We start from the raw sequence: 24,349 nt of genomic DNA, 5'->3' as shown, positions 1-24,349 counted from the left end.
TTCAACCATCATTGAGCTCAACAAGAGTGGGAGGTTACCAGAACCTTGGACCTTAACTAGCTCACTGAATCAATGCAAAGTATTTCACCACTACAACTCTCAGTTCAAACCAAGCACAGGTTACATTTGTTGGTTTAGAACTTTATCTCCCATAGAAACCTCTTCATGTAACAATATCACAGCATTTTCCAAACTGGTTGACATGCTTGGCAAGCTTTGCTCAAGAGGTACCCAGGTCTGGAATGCAAGGTCATTATGGGTCAGAGAAGATGCCTTGGCAGATAACAGTATATGTGGGGAAACTCACATTGTGCCTAAGCATACTGTGCCAGACTTGATAGTGTGCCATCATTCTCCTGTTTTATAAATAGTAAAGCAATTTATTATGTTCTTGTAAGGGTGGTAGAATAGGGTACTGTGGAAGTGAGAGAATGATGTAGTTAAAACTAGTCAGAATTATTTGAAAAAATGTAAAAGACAAAGCAATTAAGTCTAATTCCTCCCAAACCCATTTGGTTAAGTCAAAAGATGTAGGATGTCCTCCATGCACAGTATTGCAAAATATCTGCAACATTCACGTCGAACAGCATATTTGCTCCCTTCTGCAAGGGACAGAACAAAAACGGCTGAAGCCCTGGGGCAGATGGGGTAGGCACACAAAGAAGAAAGGGAACTATAGTGTAGCCTCCTTTTCCCCACGCCTTCCACTCCATAACCCCCTGTAGTCCTTCCCCAGGCACAACATGGAAGCTCAGAGTAGAGAAACATACTGCACACCAGCACCACCACAGTGATGGCTGTAAATTATGGAAGACCAGTCAGTTGGGATTTGGAAGAGCAGATTGCCTTCTGGCCATTAACTGGGGGAGAGAGAGGACAGAGACAGCAGTGAGCCACAGGGAAAATGACGCCTCTAGCTTGAGATCAGGGGAGTTAACCCGGCCATTGCTCAGGGAGCTCAGGCCTCAGAGCAGATGTGTCCATGTTGCACCACTGCCAGTATCAAGGAAGTGATTTGGATGTTTTAAAAGGCTTCACAGCTTTACGTGCAAGTGCTCCCGTCTCCACATTTTTATGCACTTTATGGAGGTGGAGGGACCTCGCCATCTAGCAGAGTTAAACGCCTACTCCTTAGCTTCTCTACCAAGACTGTCATTGTGGGTGGCAGTGTTGGTAGTGTCAGACATGGACTGACTGTCACTAAGGTTTGTACAGAGCCCATGCAGTCATTATTGGTACAACTTCAGCTGCCTGTTAGATAGGAAGGGCTTCTCGCTGGTCTATATGAGGAAGTTATGCCAGTACAAAATATAGCGGAGAAGAAGTGTGTCCATACAGGAGTTATACCAATATAACTAGTGCTTTAAATTCACACCCTACCCTAACCTAAAGTAACACATTTGTGCCCACAAGGAACCCTATTGACTTCTGCTTTAGGTCTCTCAGGTCTTGGTCCCAGAGCAGGAACTGAAATATCTGCTAATTGCCAATAATAAGGAAGCAGATCCACCAAAAAAAAATGCTTGCAGTAAGAAACCAGCAGCAATTTGAACATGAACAAAGAATGGCATATCTTCAATTGCAGAAACTAAAAGCTAAGGCAGAAGTGGACAGACTTAAGCTTCAACTCAAAAGAATAAAGGAACAACAGGAACTGTATCATCCTGAAGAGCCAGCTCCTCTCAACAGCAAAGATGGGGATAGAATCTATCCAGTTTGTAACAATGTTGGTATGTTTGACTAAGCAGTTGTGTGTGTGTGTGTAACCAAATTTACCCCAACACTGCCACCTTTTATGTAAATGCTTTTACTGTAAGCTCATGTAAAAGGTAACCCCATAACTTGTGCAGAGAATGTAAAAGTCAATAGTAAGAGCTTCTTTAGGGAAAATTACAGCTTCTAACATCACTCTTGTTAAAGCAGATTTTGTCAAAGAGGAAGATTTACCAAATCAGAGTGTGAATATGTAATCCTCTAGCAGTTTACTGGAAGCATGCCTTTAGCCAGAATCCATCTTGAATGGAATGGTGTTAAACATGAAGTTATAGCTGGTGTAAGAAAGTTATTGCCTAAGGATCTTTTGATTGGGGAGGATGTTAAAGCTTTGTTCAGTCAGGTTAACCAGTCACAGGAAAGAAGTAATCCTGAATCTGTGTCTACTAGGGGCAAGGATTTGACTATGGAGGGTATTTCCAAATGTTTGTCTGAGGAAGATGGCTGGTTATCTGTGCCAAGAAGCAGTGCTTATGTGGAAGAAATTTCTGAGTGTCTGTCTGGTATCTCAGAAGTAAATCTGGCATTAGCTGGGTCTCAGGGAAATGTTTCTCTAGAGCAAATTAAAGTTGGTGATCAGGTTAAAGCCCTAATTGAGGAAAGAAAGGGTATAGTCTTGGTAAGTGATGGAGTGTTAGCAAGGTTAGTGTAACATGAGTATCCCTATACCTTACCTGTTACCAGTGTGGAGAATTGTGACAGTGAAAAAAATGTTCCTGTGTCTGTTAGGGATAATGACTTGCCCATGAAGGGGGCTACCCCAATCTCCAAGCAGTTGTCTTGGAGTACCTAAGGATAAAGGAAAGGATATCCCAAGCTGTATATCTGTTAAAGGTGAATGTTTCTTCAGCTCTTTTCTGTCTGTAAAAAGAGGGGAGAGGAACAGCTCAGTGGTTTGAGCATTGGCCTGCTAAACCCAGAGTTGTGAGTTCAATCCTTGAGGAGGCCACTTAGGGATCTGGGGCAAAAATTGGTCTTACTAGTGAAGGCAGGGGGCTGGACTAGATGACCTTTGAAGGTCCCTTCCAGTTCTAGGAGATTGGTATATCTCCAATTTAAAAAAAAAAAAAAAAAAAAAAGCCTGTCAGCCTACAATGGTTGAAAATGTATTGGTTGATCAAGAATTGATTCTGGATACAATTAAAGCCCAAGAAGGAAGTGGTCCTAAATTTGTGTCTGCTAGGGATGACGACATTGTAACTAAGTTGCATCCAGGTGGTGTCATAACTAGGTCCCAGAGACCAGAAGATTCTGGTGCTTTTATTTTGCCTGTTGCTGGGTAAAGCTATGACAACCTTGTCTTCATGCTCTCCTTGCACAAGGAAAGCATGAAGGTGATTGACTATGTTACTCGCTGACAGTGTAGAAACTTGTAACAAGGAAGAAAATGCTTCTTATCTTTTGATTATGAAGTCAAGCAGTTTACCTGAAAGGGGGTTGTGTAAAAATCTTCCTGATGGACCAGAGGTGATTCTGGATGCAAGTGAAACTGAGAAGACATTTGATGATTTGTCTGCTGTGCCAAAGTTGGTTCTGGACATAAATAAGGCTCAGAAAGAATCTGTTGTGGTGCAGGGTAGAATCTGTTGCAGTGCAGAATATTGCAGAAGGAACGGAATTTCTTGGTGAAGTCTTGAAAGTCTGTGAAAAGGAATTGTTTCTATTGACTCTTAATAGGCCACTGTTGATCATAAACAGTCTCTCTTCTGAGGCAACTGTGTTGTTGCCTAATGACCAAAGTCTTTTAAATGTGTATGAATCCACTAGCCTTGCTTCAGAAAGACCCAGTATGGATAGCTTTGAAAAGATTTCAGATAAAATAAAAATTGTTGGGCAGTTTAAACAGCCCTATAAGTTTAACCAGCTTGTTGGGGAGACAATGTTGTTGGAACATGAATGGCTCCATGTTAATTCTTTAACTAAGAAGTCTGACTCAGGTGCTGAGGAAAGATCAGGTTACTGGTTTTTCAGAACAGAACAGCCTTATAACTGAACCCACAAGGATGCAGGGGATAGCAGGGAAACTCTCATCTCTAGATATTTTGGATATGACTTGTAGTCGTAGTGGACTTGACTTCTAATTCCATTGGAAGCAGACGTTGATAATGGAAGGACAAAAAGAACCTTGAGTCTAATATGCTAGTGAAAATAGATGGTATCTCTTTAAGACAGAGTCCAGTCTTGGAATTGATAAAGGTTGGGGATTTGAAAACTGGTAAACAGGCTTGTGTCCGTGTTGATGCAAGTTACCTGACTGACTGGGGGAAGAAAGACTTGCCGGTAGCTGTTAGCAACAAGGACACACCCAGACAGCCAATGGATTCAGTTAAGCAAAAGAGCTCAGATTTTGACCCTACAGAACAGGGAAGAGGAAAAAAAGTTTTATATTAATGGAAGCCACGAGTTAACCCTAAAATACCAAAACCCCAAGGAAATGGTTAAACTGAAAGTTTATGTTAAGTAAGACACTGAGGTCAAGAAAAAGCTACAAAGATTCAAAAGGGACATTGTACATTTTTACAGTTCTTGGTATCAGCAACAAGTTACAATCATTAGCAATAACAGTTTTATCACAAGTGTACATTTACAATTATTTTCGTCATGCCAAGTCTTGTTTAGACTAATCATTCTTTAGGTCAGCTTGTTTAATGTGCATGGTCTTTTGGAAAAGCCCTTGAACATGTTAAGAGAAACCCTTATGATTATGTGGTTTGGTTCAACAAGAACACGCAGTTAAAAAGCCTAATAATGTTGACACATTTCTAAAACTTTCCACAGTGGAAAAAAAACACTACAAGCTTGAACTACCGTGCACAAAAGGAAACTGAGGTACAACACCTCACAGCCTTTATGTCTGAATGCCAGAGTAAGTGCTCTCTGAAGAACATTAATAGCTATGTTAAGTCAACACACAGATCAAACTCTGGAATCACTAAAGTGTTTCACAAAGTATGGACTAAGTTTTTAACTTGGGCCAAAGCATGCATCAATAATTTGGCATTACACAGAATTCAATGTAAACACAGCTCATATCAATGTTGAAAGGTCCTTAAGAGGTATCCAGAAGCTCTAATTTTGCCCTTCCACAACAGTCTCACACGGCTAGAAAGGGTTAAACATCCTGCAAAATAAATAACCCTCAAAAGACATGTGGAGAGATAATGTTTGTGTATTTACATATGTATGAGTAGGGTCGACAATGTAATCAACAGTCCCTGTCAGTGCTGTATTCTGAAATACAGAGATCAAATGAACATCCTATCATTTAAATGAATTGTGAACACGGGATATCTCGGTATTCATCTCTTTGAAGTGTACTGTGAATGGTGGAGGAACAAGCAGATGCCCTTATGTTAGCTATATTAATTAAGTACCAGTGATGGACCTCCTTCAAAGTCATCCTAATTACCTTTTGTTCCCTGAGGAACTCCATCTTATCAAAAGACATGAAATTGTATAAAAGATCCTTTGGTCCAGATTCTGTCATCTCAGCTCTGCTTAGGCTTCATCAGGGGAAGTTTGAGTTGCAAGATTGAGGTCACAGTTATGCTGGTATGCCCTGAATATGATATTTCTAAAAGAACTCTTTGCAACTACAAGGATCACCATCTCTGCTCTGAATCTGCACCTAAATGAACTGAACTCATGTCTGTATGTATATTGATCTTTTAACCATACTCTCGTTTAATACATTTTAGTTTAGTTAATAAGAATTGGCTGTAGCGTGTATTTGGGTAAGATCTGGAATATTCAATAACCTGGGAGGTAATGTGTCTGATCGTTTGGGAGTGATAGAACCTTTTCTTTTATATGATAAAAGAAGATTTACAGAAATTTTTATCATACTTGATGTGGGTACCTGGATGGGGGCCTGAGTCTAGATCATTTTAAGGGAACTGTGTTGTTTGGACTTCTGAGTAACTAGTAAGGTAATAAAGAAGCTGTTTTGTGCTGGTTTGGTGAATCTAAGTATTGCAACAGCCACCAGCTTTGGGGATTGTCTGCCCCATTCTTTGCAGTTCACCCTAATTGAGTGACCACAGCTGGCTCCCCACAAGGACCCTGGTCACAGACTCCAACACCATTGAGTTCACTGATGTTCTTCTGGATTTAGAACAGCAAGAGCAGGAACGTTAGCTCACAATGTGGTGAGCTAAACTATTTCTGATCACTAGATTAACAGTGACCTTTAGAATAGGCCATGTTAACAGATTTCTAGGCTCAAGCTTAGAAAAAAATGGATCTCTATCTGTTCATGCTTTAGTGTCAGAGTCTGTCAGGCTGCAAAGGAACCTCTAAGATCTAAAGATGATAGTTGGAAAGGCCAGAATTTCTTTTATATTATTTGGCTGTAATAGTAGATTCAAAACCAAAAACTAACAGCAAAAGTTCTCCCCTTTGGTCAATATTTTAGGTCTATTGGGTAAAGTTCTGCTGTGCAAGTCTGTAGTAACTCTGCTGAAATTGGTAGAAATCCATGGTTTCTATCTCTATTGCACATTCTGCATATGGAATTCCTGTTGCATGTATAACACTCTCTCTGCAACAAAGTAGATGATGTTTTAGATTTATATACCATCTTTCAATAAACATATTTCCAAACAGCACCCCTCTACATGGTACAACTGCAGAGGAGTAGATTAAAAGGAAACTAGGCAAGAGACTCCAGGGCAAATCCCACATCTTTTGAGAAAGATCATAGCTACAGTGTCCATGTAGAGCACACAGGACCTTAGTTTTGAAGATCTTATCCAAATAAGCAATTCAGTGGCTCTCTTGCCTATGTACAGAATATAGATGAGAAGTTACTGGGCCAAATTCAAAGAGTGTATAATTCCATTGTAGTCACAACATTAAATACAATTTCATTAAATGCTCATTTTAAAACTGATGCTTCACACTAAAAATCCACATTCTAGCAGCTCTGGTATTAAGCAGTGACTTTTTGGATGTAAAATTCTCCTTCTTTGCAGACATTCTTCACTGGAATCTGAAACAAGCACCAGTTATAGAAATGAATTTAAAATAGCCATCTGCCCACAAAAAATTGGCTCATGGAGAAGGGATAGCCTACATATAAGAAAGCAGCTGAGCTAGAAAGTCTGAATGCCGAAACGGATTTTTGGAAAAATTATTTTGGGGGGGTGAAAGAGGGGGTGATAAATACAAGCATTGTGAGTAAGGATAAGATTATATCATGGTGGTCACAGATTGTGACTTTCAGAGACCTCCGTGACATTTTCCTTGTCGGCTGCTGCCCCCCATTCCCCTCTGCAGCACGGCTAGGGCTCTCATCCCAAGACTTGGCCTACAGTTGTCCTCCCGAGTGCCCACCTCCTCCCAACCATTCAGACAGGTCACAGGGTAATGCAAATTTGTGTTTATTGCCCGCGACTTACTAAAAATTATGAATTATCTTAACCTTAATCATGAGCTACCTTCATAGAATCCATCTCTCTTGGAACTAGCGAGATATTCAAGGAAAATGTTACCCAGGTGGACAAGATAAACAGCTACCGAAAATAGATCCAAATGCAGAATTAGTCCACCTACCTGTGAAGTCTTGAGAAACCTGATGCAGGTGGTGTAAGCTATACCTTAGATATTGGTCGGCGAGTTTTGCTACACAAAACAGGAATGATGAGTGTGCCTCTTATAACAAGTGGTCTTTTCCTTCACTTTGGTGCAAAGAGCTCTGCTCACAGTGGAGAAGTTTTGGTATCACTGCAAAGGGGAAGGATGGCATGCATCCATGCAGGAGATCCAGGACCTTGCAAACCAAGCAGCACAGATCTACAGGAAGTCAGTAAATCTGAGTACTGATGAGAGCTTTGGGAAAAGGAGTGAAGGCCATATAGTATGGTGACTGAGTCTCACTGGTCATATTCCACCATGGAAGGAGAGCATGCAAGAGGAATAGTGTCTACTGTATCCCCCCAGATGGTAGCATCAAGGGATGCAAAATTACTCTGCTATTGCTATGTGGCATGAGGGGGAAGGATACCTTCCCTCCTGGCTGCTCAAACTGTGGGCTGGGACTAGGATTTGGTTTAAGTTGTGGCTAAGAGAAGAAAAGGTAGGTTATAGGAGTTTGCAGTGTGTGTCATTCTACATGGCATTGCATCCAGTTCTCCTGCTCATGAAGAGAATAAGAGACCAGCACAACTTGGTACTTTCTTGAACAATCCTTTGCATTAACTTACATCATCCTCAAGCAATATAGAAAGTTGCTCTATAGTGATTTCTGTGTCTAGTTCTCCAAGAAAGTAACTAGCACATATACTAAAATTGGAATGATGCAGAGAAGATTAGCATGGCCCCTGCGCAAGGATGACATGCAAATTCGTGAACCTAGGAAAGGAAGAGTTCAGTCTAGTATTTATTCAGTTCCAGCTGCAGGAATTTCAGGTAGGCAGAATATAATTATCCACAATACAGTTCTACCGTGAGACCAAAATAACACTCTGAACAAGAGTGCCAGGTGATTTTGTTAAGTGACCACAGGTGATTTCAGTTCCACATCTCATATGACCCAACACCTTCAGAGAACTGGTAATTCAACCACCCTTTTCTAGGCCACCTGATTTTTTTGGTGTGAGGTCTCCCATTCAAGGGGTGACCAGGCCCATCCCTGCTGAACTCATGAGCATTGATGTGATCACCACCTGACTTAACATAGCTGCATAAATTGATTCCTCTCATTTAAGGAGGAATGAGTTGGCATTATGTTTAAAAGATAGCTCTGTGGCCAAAGCCAGAATTATGCTGATTTTAATGCAGCTAATCTAGCTGGTAACCAAGAGCAGGATCGGGCCCAAAGTGTAACCCAAATGGTACTTAGAGCTTGATTTTATTTACAGGGTTGCACTTCCCCTCTCTCCCCGATCCTCCCCCAAAAGAATCAAGGAACTGGGAGGTGAGGGGGGAAGGAAAGGAGGACACTTTTTAAAAGGGCCTTGCACTGCAAGATTCCGCTGTTGGGAAGATTAATGTTCAAGTTGTGCCCGTTTTAAACCAGTGTAATTCTATTGACTTCTGTAAACCTCTGATTTACAATACTAAGCAGGGAGAATCAGGCTCTATTTTCACATTGCTTTTGAGAGAGTATTTAGGAAGACATTTGGCCTGATTCACTATTGCCCTGCCCCCTGCTGTAGTCATATGTTAGTGCTGTGGGCCTGTAACACCATCAAATCAGAACATTGCTTATGTCACTGCTAAATATGGCTGTTGCGCACCCACTCAGTCCTTGGTATGTAGCTAGACTTGTCAGTATGCACCATGTTTTTAAATGTCTAAAGATTATGCTGTCTGCAAGCCTAGCAGCTACCTTGTTCAGGACAGACTATTACAAAGGAGATATGCTGATTTTACTTGTATTTTCTTAATGTAAACTAAAAGCCATTTAAGTCTGAAAGTATCTTTATGAGCAAATTTGGTCTCTGCTGAGAGTTTTCTGCCAGTTCTGGTGGGGCTTGTAGGCACCTAGCCACTAACAACTGATCTGACACTAGCAACTCATTTCATAGGCCACTGAAGTCAGTCATAACTGAAAGCTGTCACCATACAACTCATACAGGCTAGATTTAAGCCAGCAATTTGGAAGTGAGAGAGCTGTAATTCATTAACAATCCCCTGAACAGGTCTCTGATATTACTCAGCATACATGTAGCACCTCAGTTTGAAAAATGCATTATATAATTTGTCTAAATACATGGAGGTACTTTCTATAATCATTGTACTGAAACTAGGGTGACCAGATGTCCCTGATTTTTGGGTCTTTTTCTTATGTAGACTCCTATTACCTCCTACCCGTCCCCCGATTTTTTGCACTTGCTGTCTGGTTACCCTAACTGAAACCCTGAGCAAGGAGTTAGTGTCCCTACTATACATTGTATTTGGGCACATGGCTCCCTTTGATCTTAAAGAAAGCAGCCCATGATCCCATTCTCCAAGAGTGCTTGGAAAGTTGGAGAGAATGTTGCAGAGGACACAACATGCAGGGGGTAACTTAGAGCTCGACACACACCATTTTATTTTGAAGACTCGCATTATAAGAAATCTCTTGAAGTATTAAGATGAATATTTCTATCAGCAGACAGCCTTCCTCTCTGCAGCCAAGGAATTGCTCAGAGTTAAACAAATCCTGGAAGTTAGTTTTAGACCCAATTTTTAGTGTAATATTTTCGTATTTAGAGGAGTGGTATTTTCCATAGGAAAGCCACAAGTCTGGAACAATATATAATCGTCTAAAATATTTGATATACAGGTCTTAAAAGCTTGTATTCTGGTTTACTTCTCATCAGCCTGCTATCACCATAGGAAGGGTAACAAACAAAAAGTTAAGAGGAACTAGCCACGGCAACAGATTTACCAAATACAAGATACAGAGTACAATGCTGCCATCTACTGGAGTTTTGCTGTTTGACTGATCTGTCATTGGAGGTATTTATTGGCTTCAATTTTGATCTTGCAGAAACTAAATTTTAAAGGAGTGATGATTTTTGGAATCACAGCCTCATGCAAAGGACAAACCACAATCATATGCAGTAATTCTGACACATGAATGTTTAAGTTGTTGTGAAGTCAGTATTGGTTAGGATTTTACATTTAGAGATTTATTTAGAACAATGCATGTCTAAATATTAAACATTCTCAGGAAAACGTGGCTCAAAACATTCCTTCTGCCAGGAATATCTGCAGGAGTGGGCCTCAGGATCCCAGGATTTGTGAGGTTTCATCATAATAGGGTAGGTAGCTCTGGACACTGCCCCCTGCCCATGTTCCCTGGCACATGCTTTCACTGGGCCCCTCCTTAAGTTTTAATAGGACAGATAATGCAGCCTAATACAGATGAGCGAGTGTCAAGATAGCATTGGTGGAGCATTTGGAGATTTTATACAGCATTATTCAAATAATTAAGCCAACTCTTTCCAATATTAAAAAAAAAAAAAAAAAAAAACACACAGATTCACTTAAGGAAAGTTAAGTCAGTGACCTAAGTAGCCCAGCTATTCCTGTCCTTGCTCCTTTTCCAGATTAACACAAGTATTCGGTCCACTCAAATTGCCTACTCCATAACATGCTACATGTCATTTTTAGGCAATTCTGTTAATACAGAGATGGGCTTAAATTATGTTCCCAACCCCAAATTCTGGATCTAGATTCCAAGTTTTGACTTGGAATCCCATCTAATTCTGGAGATCAGTGTTCCTGTTATAATAGAGATTACAGCCTTCTTCTCACTCATACTAGACCACAAGATGTTTTGAATATGAGCTGCATTAATATACATTATTCATCTGTATAAAATTCTCCTCTTCAACTAAGTCAGTGGTATATAAAGCAATTCCTTGACTATAAAGAAAGCAATGTGCCAGTGCTGCACAATTCTTTATCTGTAATGGCAGCCAGCCATGATATCAAAAGTTCAGACCAGTACAAAGAACACGACAGCTTCATAAAAGTTAGGAAGCCTCCATGTGGTCAAGATAAAACGAGAGCCTACATAGCACTGGGTCTTTAGAATGAGGAGAATCAGCAACGTTGCAGTGGAGCTCTCTTTTTTGGGGGAGGGTGTATTTGAATAGAAAAGTTTTAAAGCTTTAAAGGAATTGGTCCTGCTTTGAGCAGGGGGTTGGACTAGATGACCTCCTGAGGTCTCTTCCAACCCTGATATTCTATTCTATGATTCTATGAAAGCAAGGGGACCAGGCATTGATCTAATTTTCCTCCATTAGCTTCGGTGGAGTTACTCCCAGATTTACACCAATGCAAGGATGTCAGGATCTGAGTCAGTTTGCCATGTTTGACTTACTATACAAAAATCACTCTGATGCTTTACCAGATGAAGTGCCAGGCATCATGGACCTTATTTTCCAGCACTTTGCATGCAACACTGGTGTAACAAAACAAAACAAGCACAGGGTGGGTGTAAAATGTTACTGGAAGAGTAGCAGTTTGCACTTACTTTACATAGGTGCAAGTGCCTAAACAAGCCAGTGGAGAATCTGGTCGCTTCCATATACTTGTACACCAAATTAGGAATGCCACAGAGGCACATGGGCTGAATAGCTGCTTGTATCTAGACATATGAAGGCAAACATTTTACTAACTATCCTGGGGCCAGATTAAATATATATTATGCTACTGTTAATCCAGAGTAACTCCAAATGAGTTATTCTGGATTCATGTTGCATGATTTACATTGATTATGCCTATTTATCAGAAGGTTTCCATAATGCTTTATGAACTATGTACCTAATTTCGGGTGCAACAACAACTCCACTAGAATCAGTGGATTTCTAGAGTAAAGCATGCTTATACATATGGCATTATGCATAAATCACCTTATCTGTATTTTCAAGCCACCAAGCAAGGTCTTGGTAAACACATTAGCCCTTAATTTCCATTTTTTCCTCTAAAACAGAGTTTAAAGTGTTACAATAGGACTGTTGATTAATCACCATTAACTTAAAACAAATTAACTATTAATATTGTAATTGCAGTTTTAATTGCACTAACAGAACACCAATTTAAAGTTATATTGATTTCAATTACAACAGAATACAAGGTGTACAATCCTCACTCTATTTTTATTTTTACAAATATTTTCAGTGTAGAAAAAGTATTTTTCAATTCACCTCAGACAAGTACTGTAGTGTAATCTCTTTATGGTGAAAATGCAACTTACAAATGTAGAATTATTTTTTCCATAACTGCACTCAAACAAAACAATGTAAAACTTGAGACTCACTCAGTCCTACTTGTTCAGCCGATTGCTAAGACAAACTTGTTTGTCTACATATACGGGAGATAATGCTGCCTGCTTTTTATTTACAATATCACCAGAAACCGAGAACAGGCATTTACATGGTACTTTTTTTTAGCAGGTGTTGCAAGATACTTTACATGCAAGATGCGCTAAACATTCATATGCCCCTTCATGATTTGGCCAGCATTCCAGAGGACATGCTGATGATACTCATTTTAAAAAATGCATTAAATTTAAGCCTGAATTCCTTGGGGGAGAGTTGTAGGTCTCCTGCTCCATGCTTTTACCAACATTCTACCATATATTATGTGTTATGACAGTCTCAGATGATGACTCATCCTATGTTGTTCAATTAAAAAAAAAAACCCACACACCACCTCTCTTTGCAGATTTGACAAAACAAAAAGAAGGTACCAATGCGAGCTTTCTAAAGCTAGCTACAGCACTTGACCCAAGGTTTACGAATCTGAAGTGCCTTCAAAATCTGAGAGTAATAAGGTGTGGAACATGCTGCCAGAAGTCTTAAGAACAACACTCCAATTTGGAAATTACAGAACACAAACCACCAAAAAAGAAAATCAACCGTCAGCTGGTGGCATCCGACTCAGATGAAGAAAATGAATATGCTTCAGTCTGCACTGCTTTGGATCATTACTGAACAGAACCCATCATAAACCTGGAAGCATATCATCTGGAATGACATGTAAATACCTTGCAACGCTGGCTACAACAGATGACATTCTAAATAAGAAGCAGAAAGCATTATCTCCCATAAATGTAAACAAATGTGTGTCCTAGTGACTGGCTGAGCAAGAAGTAGGACTCAGTGGACTTGCAGGCCCTAAATTTTAGGGTTTTTTTTTTAAATTAACATAACTGCACTCAAACTAATTCTGCATTTGTAAATTGTACTTTCATGATAAAGAGATTGCACTACAGTACTTGTATGAGGTGAATTGAAAAATACTATTTCTTTTTTTTAAACAGTGCAAATTTATAATCAAATATAAAGTGATCACTGTACACTTTGTATTCTGCGTTGTAACTGAAATCAATTTGAAATGTTGAACATACAAAAATATTTATAATAAATGGTATTCCTCGATAACAGTGTGATTAAAACTGCAATTAGTTTTTTTTAAATCATTTGACAGCCCTAGTTAAAAAGCCATTTATTCAGTTAACTGCATCTGTGACTATGTGAAGCTAACATTTTGTACTATAATGAAAACTTTATGTAAATACAACTTCGTGTTCATTAAGATAGTGTAGAAGGAAGCTGAAGTTTATCAATAAAGCAACACCCGCAAAATCCATTCATGTGAACTGTGGTCAATAGTGCTATTAAGCTATAGCTAGAACTTGACTCACGTTATGAAGTTTAGTTCACAGAAGCAGGTTCTTTACTACAAGTGCAAAAGGCACTAGGGTACATAACACCAGTGTGAGAAACTCATGCCTTTCCATTTTTGGAATTTAGGATCATTCAAAGACTAGATTTGACTATGCAAGAGACAGGTGCAACTTTTACCTGTCACTTGCAAGACAAATGTCTTGCAGTAGCTGCAGCTGAGCTTGTGATGCTTGAGGCAATGTAATTAGATGTGGTTATTCTTAACTCACTGAAAGGTTTTTAGAGACTGCACTGCCAGCATGTAAACATAAAGCCAAGTTTTATGCTTGTTTGAGAGGGGGCAACTCTATTGACATCAGTGGTGTTTTCCCTATTTACATCATCATCAGTTAATGCCATTTAAAATGCTGTTACTAGGCATACAACAGAATTTATTGAACAACATTTGATAGAGAACTATATGCAACATGCTCCCCATCTTGCAGCCTACTAACATTTCTTTAAGTTTGGAAAAGAAACATCTAATGAATATGAACATTGTTACTAAAAAGGCTTATGAAACTGAAGCAAGTACAAGTCAGATGTTGCTGTTTTATTTCAGCCTCATCCAAACCACAATGTTATTGGAAAGTCTTGGCCTACTTTACTTTCCATGTAAACCTTTGAACTATTTATTTTCTTGTATTATTCAGCATCTACATACTCCAGTATTTTGTAAGTTTTTTTCCCCCCCCACACACGTTAACACAGAGGAAACAAGCTGGTTCTTAAGATATTCCACTGGAAGCCAACTCCAATGGACTCTTGGGGGGCTGTGGCAAGGAAACTTATACTGAGGACAATACCAGAATTTCAAGATCTTTATTAAAACAAATGAAAGGATAATCAAAGCTATAAAACACAGAGTCGCAAAGTAGTAATACAACTCCAGGGTCCGGGGTGGTAACACAAATAATCTTTTAGACTAGAAAACTAGCATACTCTCACCCTTCCCTGTAGACCTGGTAGTGGGTGACAGAGGACCAGCCTTGTCTCTGGCATGCCCAATGAACTCGATGGCCCAGGTTCCCCAAGTTGGTAGAGATCAACTTCAAGTAGCTCAGCTATATCAAAGCTGAGCTAACAGTGTAGCAGAAGATAGAAAGAGTGACCCCTCTACATGGTTGTTTGCCCTTTTATAAGGTCCTGGCAATGCCCTGGATATTCATATCAGTGCCCAACCTACCATACCCAAATCTTATTTCCTCACCCAGATAAATCTTCAGGTATCACTTATTCTATAGCCTAACATTATTACATATGTTGTCTCATCCCTGAAACCATTACCTTTGGCCTAAATCATGACTTCCATGTTCTGTTGTGGACCTTGTGGGCTGTTCCAGACTCATGGTAAACATTCAGTTCTCTGTTTGATTCTCCATTCCATTCCCTAAAGACAAAGGGGTTACCAATAGGTCATTTATCTATGCCAAAGATTACAAACACTTATGCTAACTTGCTCTAGCTTAGTCATACAGGCCTGTAGGTTCCTTGCATTACAGCCAACTATGATGAGTTATGTATACACACTAGAATTTGGTATACACGAAACCCTAAGAAAACATTATAGTCAAACCAATGAAGAAAACACATTATGCAATATAGCAAGCTAGGAAACTAGCCTCCTGGACTACTGTGTTGCATTATACAAGGAACCCACACTGTAGGCAACACGGTATGATGGGGATCATACACCCAGATTATTATTTACTTCCTAGGAAAACAAAGTTACTCTTTGTACCTTAACTCCACAAATATTGTGTCCTATAGATCTGCCATGCCTTCATCTTCCCTTGTGATGCTCACACAGGTGAAGTCCTGGTGTATGCTGTACATTTTTTAAAATACACATTTGAAACACCTTTACTTGGGCTATTAATCTAAAAATAATGAGTGCATTCCTGCTAAGTGAAGGACCCAGGCCACCTTTGGAGGTTACCATTGTGTGGTAATAGTCCAGATTCTGCCAACTTCACTTGTGCTTATACCTTGCTTCTTGAATAGTCTTATTAACTGCTAAAAAAAGATACTACTCAGCATGCATAAGGGTGGCGGAATGTGCCCAGGTGCAGTTAGTGCATGCTCCATTTTCAGTCAAGCACAAGTTTTGGGGTGCCTTAGTTCTGATCCCCACCCACCCCCCAAAAAACAAACAAAACAAAAAAACATTTCCTATAGTTTGATCATTTCAAGGTATTTTGAATCAGTAACTAGGTCTCCACCGTTAGGAAGCTATCCAACCACTCCTTGCCTTCGGTGTTAGCAGCCAAGATCAAAACTACTAGGTGGCACATTGAAAGCAGAAGGAATGCAAGAGGACAGTAGATGTTTCAATATTTATTTATTTATTTTTTAAATAAGCTAAGGGGGGTATGATGCATCCAGTCTTACTGCCAACTGTTTGAATGTATCCTAGACAGTGAAACATTTAAGGAAATAGAAGTTAACAACAGAAAGATTGTATTAGGTATCTACCAGAGTAACATTAACACTAGCCTGTATGTATCCCAACCCAGCTATGGCACTGCACAAAGTCCCCCACACAGATGCCTGCCAAAGATAGCAGTAATCTGTGCACTGTGTAGGATGTGTCACCAAGGTACGTATGCATTTGAAGTGCCCGACCATGGCTCCGGGTCCTAAATGCTGGCCTAGGATGATCACTCCAGTTTTAGCTGCAAAAAAAAAAAAAGTTTGCATTTTGGGAGTGCCAAGAGCAAGAAGGACCAGAACCACGAGATGGAATTGTTCCAAAGAAAGAAAGAAAGAAAGAAAGAAAGAAAGAAAGAAAGGACGACTCAAGTTGGCCTATATTATTTCCTCTAATTTGGGCTTCTATTGTCAACCAATATTTTCTGGTGAATCCTGACAGATCAAATACTTACTGCTGAATACTGCAGTAGATCATACTTAAAAGCTATACTTTTACCCTATGCAGCTCCTGGTTTCCTTGCAGTCAGATGGAAGCTTCCCACCACTTTGGGGCCAAATTCTATCATTGACTTCAGTGGATTTTCACCCATGTATATTAGCAATGACTTCTCTCTGTCAGCTTCACAGCTAGGTGTAATGAGATGAGTTGGTGTTGCTTTTAAGCAATGAAGCAAATACCTCTGTCTACCTCACAATTCTTAGAAAGGGCTAGATTTTCCAAAGGAATTTTCGAAAAGCACCCAATCAGATTAGGCACTGAAGTCTCTGAGGCAAGTTTTATCCTTAACCACAAGCCATGTTAATGAGCCCAATCCTGATCCTAGAGAAATCAATGGCAAAAACATAACTGACTTAAGTTCAGACATCTAGTTACTTTACCTTTCATAACATTTAAAATAAAAACATGCTTGTTACAGCAACCACATCCATGGCTCAAGAGCCAATATGTTTCAGGATTGATTAGACTACAGATTAAGCAGCAGCATAAACTAGTTCTACTAAATCAAACTCATCTGTCATTTACTGGGAGTAGCTTTTTAAACGCTTTTTGCATTGGTGTAGCTCACTACATAAAATGCAAAATATTTTAAGAACCAGGGCCCAGATATCCTGAGGTATTTAGGCCCCTAAAGATACAACTAGGCAGTTCTGTAGAGCCTTCTGGATGCCTAAGCGAGTTAGGTGCTTCTGAAAATCCCACTAAACACCTAAATATATTTGAAAAAAAATCTGGCCCCTGGTCTCAGTCCTGATTTTTTAGATGTATTGAGCAAGTCCATTTTCATCACCAACTTCAGTTGGAGTTGTAGGTCTCAGAAGGTCTGAAAGACAACAGCTGTTTGAGAATCAGTGCACACTTTGAAAGTTTGATTGTGTCACTTAGGGCTAATCGGTGGCAGAGTTGGTTCCTTGATTTGTTCTCAAGTTCTATTCTCAGACCCTGTCTGCATTAAAGACATTCATAGCAGCGCAACATTAGGAGGCTGCACTAGCGCAGCTGCATCAATGTAGATGCTCTGTACTGGCACAAAGCAGAGCTCACTCCAGTGTGGTTACATCCATGTTACACGGCTAGGAATTTAAATTTAGCCACGGTCTGAGACTAGACTAGCTCCTGGATTTTGTTCCCAGTTCTGCCACTGACTTACTACATAGAGCTTCACCCAGGAACACTTCCTTAATGTAGGCAGGCCCTCCATTTCTGTGGTGTAGATCCAAACTAACTAACTGAGTTACTCCACAATAACTAAGCAGAATTTGGCCCCAGGTCTCCCATTTTTCCACCCAATGAACTTCCTCTCACTTGTATTGGTGTAAAACTCAGCTGCAGTCAATTATGACAGATTATACAGATGTAAGCCAGAAGATAGCTAGGCCCATTGTTTCTACTGATAATGCTTAAGTGGGCTTCAGAATTGGATTTCACTTCTGTGCTGTACATTTACAAGGCTTCATAGCCTACTTCACCTTTTTCACATTCCATTTTTGCTAAGGGACCCATCTTAAAATGTTCAGAAAGTTCTACACTGAGTGGCAGGCAACTGAATTCCAGTTATATAAAATACTTCCTCTGGATAAGAGTTTACAGAATATTTTTAGTCTTCCACTAGTCTTTGTAGATCTAATTTTGCAGTTAAACACTTAAGATTGGTGCTGAGTAAGATCATAAGTTGGTTAGCTCATGAATAGAGCCTCTCACCTGCAATGTGCAGGACTGACTCAACTTTGTCACCCAACCCAACATCCCCATAAGAATTTGTAGTACTTTCCTCTGATTTACCTTTGTTGTCTGCTCTAGTTTGCTTTGCTCTGAGGCTGTCCCAAGGCTTCCAGTTTCTAGGCTGCACTGAGACTTCTTGATGAAGCCAAAAGCCTTTTTGCACCTCAGAAGTAGAGCTAAGCACCATGAAGGAACAAGCTGGAAAGCCAATGACTGGTCAGTATTTTTCACATTTCCCTTTCCCTCCTACAACTGTGTGCTCAATTCTGCAGCCATTCCCAGCACCAGCCTTAGCGTTTACAGCAATGGAGATGCTCTCACACTGCTGCACAGATATAGGTGACCACACAAGGTAGAAGGAAGGGGGAAAGAGAAGCCCCTGTCTTCACACTGTAGGAGTAGCAAGGGGAATCTTGGGCCTCAGTCTAGGTTGCTATTGCTACTCCTGTCCCTTAGTGGGGAAGTCAACAGGCTGATGACCCAGACTATATTCTGCAGTCACCATCACAAGTTTCTGTAGGTGAACACAGTTGGCTCTTATCATTACTTTGCTTTGGGCAAAATATGTGTGTTCACACCCCAGAGTCCATTTTTCTATAAATGAGTCTTTTTAAAGCTACTGTGCTTTCCTCTTGTGTTTGTACTTCCTTCTCCTCTTTCACTCCATTTTCCCCTGTCATTTTCTTGCTATATCTTTTCAGTGGATTTCTTCTCAGTCTCCTGTGTGGTGCTCTCTTCCACCGTCACCAGGCTATTCCTATCTTTTCTTATTAATTCCTCCCACTTACTTACACCATCTGCAGCATCCCTTTACTCATCTCACCCTTCACTCAGGCTCCTATCCCTCTACTACATGCTTTTAGCCCCCAATGAAATGCACACTGCCTCCTCACCACTCATGTCCTTTTGCCCCAGTCACGCTCCTCCCACTGCCCTTGTCCCCCATGGATAATGCTGTAGTCGCGTTAGGGCACTACCAACAAGGAGACTCCAGAAGTTTGCCTGCATCTCCACACGCTGTTCCTGTCCTCTGCACAGAGGCTTTTCCTCTTCCTTCCCCGTTGATTACCCTCTCCTAGTCAATAATACTATAGAACTAAGCAATAGCATGGAGAGCAGCTTGGCCCTTTGGCAGCACAATTTAGGGGGAGTTTCCACTAATGCCAACTGCTCTGGATCTGATGTGTGGACAGAATGCAGTCTGTAGGGCTGTTAGTCTGACACCGTCCACCAGCACGGAAGTCACAAACTGCTATGAAATCATGTAATGATCTCATTTAGATTCTATCCATATCACTCACCACTTTAAGTGGCACCAAATGATACGTGTAACTTGAGAGATGAGCAGGCAGGGATGGCACACACAGAAACCCATCTATCCCTCCAGTTATTAACTTGGCCTTCCATCTAACCACTGGAATGCATGCCTATTGTTTTCTGCCATGCGGAACACACAAAATAAGTGTTTGGCACAATGGCAAGTGACTATTATTTTTAGGAAGCCTGGAACCGCTGTCTCCTCCCCCTCCACTTCGTGTTTGTGTGTGATCATAGCTCCATCTGTTGGAAAACGATAGAAAGCACGGCCTGACTGGAAATAGTGCTTCATTGCATAAGCCATTACGCAGAGGCCTCTGCATAAAGTGTAAGATTCGTGATATTGGATACTATGGCTTCAGGACAGCCAAAGGGTCACAGACAGCAGTTTAATCTGAAATTTGTAGGGGATGTGTTAATTTTTTACAATACCCAATATTGCTAGACGTGATTAAATTTAAAGACAATAAAAACCTGTTTAAATCTAAGCACTTCCCAAGGTGTTCGCAACCCAAACATTTCCAGCTTGTACAAAAAGGATGAGAAACAGGAGATTGACTAGAAATAAGATTACTAAGGGCCTGTTCTGCCAACACTTGAGAAGGAAAGGGAGGGAAGTTTCTTTACTCTTCTTCCATCCCATGCCCTCCACTTCAGTGGGACTACTTAGGCAAGTCACTCATGGGTTAAACACACAAATAACTAAAGCCAGTTAGTCCCATTTGAGTCTTTTTTTTAAAAAAAAAAAGTGTGGGGGCAGGGACGGGGACAGGACTCTAGCGATGCTTAAGTCTTGTTCGGGCTCTGGTCAGGGTGAATTTCACTCATGTGCAAAAAAGTGTTTACTGGACTGGACAAAGGTTATCATTCCCAAGATGAGTGCAAGCCAGAGTGTAAGATAACCAGCAGAGGTAGTTTAGGGTATCAGATTTTCAAACTTCATTTTAAAATATAAAAGAGTACTTGATCACTAAACTGCCTTGCAAAATTTTAGCACAGAAATAAGCAGAAGCATATTGGATTACATATTGCTAGTTTAATTTCAGACATTCAAAAAGTCTGATTGCAGACTCAAAATAGACTGATTTAAAGAAGTTACATTGTTTCTCACTCACTTTTAATATTTTCAGTGGGGGGAGGGAGGGAGGAATAGCTCTTCCAGCTTGTGGGGGGATCCTCTCAGGGGAAAAACAAAACAAAACACACACACAACCTTAGATAAAATGCATTTCCCTGTGTATCTATTCACAAATAGAGGATTCCCCTTACTTACCCTCTCCTATTCCCTAACATCAGGGGAGTTGTCTTCTGTCCAGCCACATTTGTTCTCCCTAGCTAGGCAGGAGAGGTAGCAAGTGTTGCCAAGTATTGCAAGACTCCCCATAAGTATCAAGAGTTGATGTTTTTCCTTAAAGTCCTAAACACCGAGGTCCTGTGACTACACCCAAATCTCAGCTTTTGATTTAAAAACAAAAAAAATTCTAGCCCTCATGGTTATGGAGATGCACCTTCAGGGTTAACCCTGCCCAGCTTAAGAAGCAGAAGTCAAATTAACAGGATCTGTTATGTATTATTTTTATATATACAATTTTTAGAACCCAATTCATGACTGAGCACTTTGGCAAGTGCCCAGCATGGCCAGCCCCGCATTTTCGCTTCTTTCCCCACATTTCCCTCCATTTGCGTTCTCTCTGCTATAACATTGCCCTGACCCCTTCTTCCTCAACCCTAAGTCTGCATCGTACCCCCTGAATATTCTTCTAACTTTGTACTTTCCCTTTCACATGCCCCCCACAGTCCAATTTTCAGCACTTCCATCTATTCCTTCCTCTGCCCAAGGGATCACTATCTTCCCTGAGGGCAGTATGGCTTCAGCCCCTGTGGTTTCATTCTTATTGGCAGTAACTGGAGAGGCCATTTTAGATGACAAGATGTCACAAAACTCATTGTAGAGGTTGAGATCCCCTTAAAAACAGCCAAACAGGAAGAGTTTCAAAGCAATTGGAAGAGCCAGCAACCCCTGATGTCTTCAGAAAACTTCACTTTTAAATGTTGAAGATGACAAACTTGCCAGGCCCTCTCTCAACAGCTGTGGTATTTGCTGTATCAGTTTAGAATTACATACAGAAGATCAGGTTTAATTACATGTTTCTTCATGATTGCAGGTCAAAGCTTGAAAGAGTGCCCCCAAAGGCTCAAAACCCAGAAGGCAAATAAATCGGAGTTTATATTTTAGTTTCTGGATTTTGGGGGCCTGACCTATGATTGGAGTACTTGGGGCGTGCCATGCTGTTATTTAAACTGACCCAGTCCACCTCTCCTAAGCACTCAAAGCCTTACAACAGGTCACTTTTGACAACAGTGCCAGTCTTCACCATAGTAGAATTTGGGGTTTGTTTGGGGGGAGGGGAGGTTGGATTATTTAGCCACTCATCGAGAAAGGTTTCTGATTAAGGCATCTAAGAGTAAAGCCCTCCCCCCACTCTCCAAATAATCCTGCCCTAGAAAGATGCCTCAGTACAACTGTGCTAATTGAATTAGCAAAGCAATGGCAATTACTGACTTGTATTTCAATTTAAAGCAAATATAATGTCCTTCTCCAAAACTCATGACACTTATGTACAAGAATTGACTGGAGCAGCATAAGTATGGGTATTTGGCAAGATCCATATCCAAGAGATGTTATTGCATAGTGGTCCATGCCTTTATGAGTGATAAAATACATTTCACTAGTCCAACCTATCCAGAGCTACTTTTGACCACTACTCGAGAGTTAGAGTTAATGCAACGTATGTCTAGCTGCCTTACACCATTTCTTTAAGTGCTTGATACCTGTTCACTGAAAGTCAGGGTGTTTATTGCAACAGGAGCTGCGTCTCCTCCTGTCAACATAGCACTGTCTGCACCAAGGTTATGTTGGTATAACGGTCACTTGGGGTGTGGGTTTCACAGCCCTGAGCGATGTAGTTATACCCATGTACGTTCGTAACCTGGCCTTAGACACCTGGCCTTAGACACCTAACATTTCAGGAACTTAAGTGTGAACATTTTGGCCAGCCTGTTTTTAATTAGTTATGTTTCTTCATGCAACTCTATTGCTAAACAAGCTTAAAATTGCTTTTTAAAAACTCTCTTCCTCCCCCACCCCTCACCCCCTTATATGGTATTTTTCAGGAAATGATCCCAGAGTGCTTTGGAAGGGTGAGTTTAGACTGGGAGCTCTTTGTTGTGTCTCTACAGAACTTTGCGCAATGGGGCCTTAGTCCATGACTAGGGTTCCTAGGCCCTACAGTAATACAAATATTACTGAAGTGATACCCAAAACTCTCAATTGGATGTTGGGCTGCCTGGATTTAAGAGTTTATCCCATTTACTCTCATTTTACAGAGGAGAAAACAGAACTACAGGGACATTTTCCTCAAAGTCATAAAAATAGTCCAATGCTATAGCCAGGAATAGAATCCATTCCAGGCTTGCACTCCTCATGTGCTAATCTGTCAAGCCCATTTCTGCTGCATTGTTTTCCTCTTTTGATTATTGCACTAAAAATATTTCCCACACCTGTAACAGGACAGCAGTTTCCCACCTAGGAACCCTTAAAGATACTGAAGTTCCCAAAAAGTTTACAAAATAAGAGATTCCTATTTGCTTTAGAAAGAGTTGCAAATATAAGTAATCACTGACAAGAACTAGGGGTAAGATTTTTTCAAGCATGCCCAAGTGACTTAAGGAGCACAAATTCTGACTTTTAGTAAATCTTGTGCACTCAAGTCACTGTTACTAGTCCCAGCCTAACTCATGTTAAGTGATTTGCAAAAGTCTTCCCTGATCTGCCTTTTTAAGAGTACTTTAATCACTACCAATGTCAGTTTCTAGCAACAATAATCTTCCTCATAGAAATAACTGACTTCATCATACACTTTCATAGAAAATGGAGGTGACAATGCACTTATTTGTCATTTCCTCTTCCTATCAGCTAGGAAAAGTTGAGTCTATTAATCCATTTAGAGAATATTAATAGATTGCTACTAATGTTTTGCATGTTACATTAAAATCACATAAGAATTCATGTTCAAGCCTTCTTAGGCCAAGATGACAGTACATATGCAAGACTTAGCATCTGTTTTCTGCGGGAGGGGTGTGGTTTAAATCAAGTCATACACACATATACCTCAGAGCTGAGCTTTTACTTTATCAACACAAATGACTGACACCTGTGTCAACAGAAATAGTAATTAGCATGGATATAAATAGAATACAACTTTGTTTTGTTCTCAGTCTCTTGAAGCTAGCCAAAGCAAGAAGTGTATGCCATGCCCTTAACCAGAATAGTGCAGCTGCCATAGTAGTGTGTGCTGCTGATATTCCTCCCACAAACTTCAACTACAGCATAGCCTATCTGTACACAGAGGGGTGCTCTATAGCTCCAAGACTCTCT

The 24,349-nt window shown here is 40.4% G+C and overlaps 1 long non-coding RNA gene and 1 other non-coding gene across 3 annotated transcripts in view; one reads left to right on the top strand and one right to left on the bottom strand.

Annotated features, from left to right (window-relative positions):
• LOC123367580 overlaps positions 1-24,349 on the bottom strand; it is a 134,636-nt gene that overhangs the window by 109,681 nt on the left and 606 nt on the right. For both annotated transcript variants that reach the window (XR_006578540.1, XR_006578539.1), the window contains exon 2: positions 15,228-15,330. This is a non-coding gene — a long non-coding RNA (uncharacterized LOC123367580). The remainder of the gene's footprint in view (positions 1-15,227; positions 15,331-24,349) is intronic.
• LOC123367721 lies at positions 8,027-8,138 on the top strand. The gene has a single exon (XR_006578606.1). It is a non-coding gene; the product is annotated as a U6 spliceosomal RNA (small nuclear RNA).

This window comes from Mauremys mutica, chromosome 3 (genome assembly GCF_020497125.1).
Source record: "Mauremys mutica isolate MM-2020 ecotype Southern chromosome 3, ASM2049712v1, whole genome shotgun sequence".
Taxonomy (NCBI): domain Eukaryota; kingdom Metazoa; phylum Chordata; order Testudines; family Geoemydidae; genus Mauremys; species Mauremys mutica.
This window is presented reverse-complemented; position numbering and strand designations above follow the sequence as displayed.